At 47.1% G+C, this 2,045-nt stretch overlaps 1 non-coding gene across 1 annotated transcript; it reads left to right on the top strand.

Annotated features, from left to right (window-relative positions):
- Nucleotides 1-978: 978 nt before the first annotated feature.
- On the top strand, nucleotides 979-1,050 carry trnae-uuc (transfer RNA glutamic acid (anticodon UUC)). Its single transcript has one exon. It is a non-coding gene; the product is annotated as a tRNA-Glu (tRNA).
- The last annotated feature ends 995 nt before the right edge of the window (nucleotides 1,051-2,045 follow it).

Genomic DNA, 2,045 nt, shown 5'->3' with positions numbered 1-2,045 from the left:
GTCTGGTATTTTGTAAATTACATTCGTTTTCTGGTTGTTTGTATCGGGTATTTCAGGTTCATTAGCCGCTGTTTAAGTGTGTTGGTAGGTTTGTGGGCGACCATGATGCTGAGAGGTTTAAGTTGTCTGGACATCATTTCCCAGATGTTTTTAATGTAAAGTAATGTGCTCGGGTTTCTGTAGACGTTGTGTCTGCTTGTGTCAGTTTGTTGATGTGAAATCGTCACACTGGGTTTATTGGGTCGGAAAAAGTGAGGACTGTAGATGCTGGAAACCAGAGTTTAGATCAGAGTGGTGCTGGAAAAGTACAGCAGGTCAGACAGCTTCCGAGGAGCAGGAAAATGGACGTTTCGCGCAAAAGCCCTTCATCAGGAATAGAGGCAGGACGCTTCCAGGGGTGGAGAGATAAATTGCGGGGTGCTGGGCCGAAGGTAGCAAGGAGGACAAGAGGTGAATGGGGTTGGGGACGTAGGTGACAGGTCAGAGAGGAGGGTGGAGCGGATAGGTGGGAAGGGAGATTGACAGGTCCTGAGGACAGCGCTCAGCTGGAAGGTTGGAACTCAGGTAAGGTGGGGGGAGGGGAAATGAGGAAACTGGTGCAGTCCACATTGATGTCCTGGAGTTGAATGTACCTGAGGCAGAAGTTGGGGTGTTCTTCCCCCAGACATCGGGTGGAGAGGGAGGGGCGATGGAGGAGGCCCACGTCCTGCATGTCCCTGGCAGAGTGGAAGGGGAGGTTGAAATGTTGGGCCACAGGGCGATGGGGTTGATTATTGCGGGTATCCTGGAGATGCTCCCTCAAACGCTGTGACTTGACTCTGCGACGGGGCTCCAGTCTCCCCAATGTAGAGGAGACCGCATCGGGAGCAATGGATACAAGAAACAACTTTGGTGCAAGCCTTCGAACTGCCGTGACCCGGTTTCGATTTCCGGGCAGGGAAGCAATTTTCAGTAGAGCTGTCAAGCTTCAATGTTGTCTCGCTGGTGGTCTAGTGGTTAGGATTCGGCGCTTTCACCGCTGTGGCCCGGGTTCGATTCCCGGTCAGGGAAGCTATTTGCAGTGTGTTTCTTTGGCTGCCCATTCTCCTTAAATGCGCTGTAGAGTGAGTTATTGGTCTTCGTAGTCACTGGGTGCTGCACTGTGTTGTGGTTCGTTGAAATAGTGCCCTCGTTCAGATTTGTTTGTATGTGTAGGGATGATTACTTCTGTAGCTAAGTACTTGGTTCACGTGTGTTGCTTTCCTGCAGCGGCTGTTTTGAATTTATCATTGACTGGTCGGTCCACTGTGACTTCTAGAAATGGCACTTTGTTGTTGTTTTCCTCTTTTGTGAATTTTATGCCAGGAAGATAATTGTTGATGGTGTTGTAGGTTTCCTCTAATTTGTTTCATTTTTTGATGACAGAAGTGTTTCATGGGCGTTTCGTTGATTTGTTTGTAGGGCTTGTTACTGAATATAAAGTGGGTGGTAAGGCACAGTTCCACGAGGTTGACAGTGTTATCTTTGCTGCTGAAGTTGGTTCTGTGTTTTTGTCTTTAGTTCTTCGAGTAGTGTCTTCAGTTTTCTTTGGCCACGTTGATGTTAATGGATGTGAACAGGTCTGTTATGTCAAAGGACAACATTATTCCATCCTCTTCCACCTTTGGTGTTCAGGAATTCTTGGATGGAGTAAATGGAGTGGCATGAATCTTCGACTTGGTGTTTTAGTCCTCAGTAGAGGCCTTTGACTAGTCTGTATATTGGTGTTCCAAGTAGTGAGACTATGGCCTGAGGGGGGCTCCTAGTTTGAAAAAGAGGAGAACAACAATAAACTGCATTCTTAGATGTCACAGTCGAGCGAACAGTCAATGAGGAACTTCAAACTAGCATCTACAGAAAAACAACACACACAAACCAAATACTTAACCACAGAAGCAATCATCCCAACACCCACAAACGAAGCTGCATCAGGACATTATTTCAACGAGCCACTACACACTGCAGCACAGAGAAACTACGAAGACCACAAGAGAAATACGTATATAGTGTAATTAAGGAGAACGCGT

The sequence above is a fragment of the Chiloscyllium punctatum genome, chromosome 36, assembly GCF_047496795.1.
Source record: "Chiloscyllium punctatum isolate Juve2018m chromosome 36, sChiPun1.3, whole genome shotgun sequence".
NCBI classification, from domain to species: domain Eukaryota; kingdom Metazoa; phylum Chordata; class Chondrichthyes; order Orectolobiformes; family Hemiscylliidae; genus Chiloscyllium; species Chiloscyllium punctatum.
The sequence above is the reverse complement of the archived record's forward strand: the minus strand, read 5'-3'. Positions and strand labels throughout refer to the sequence as shown.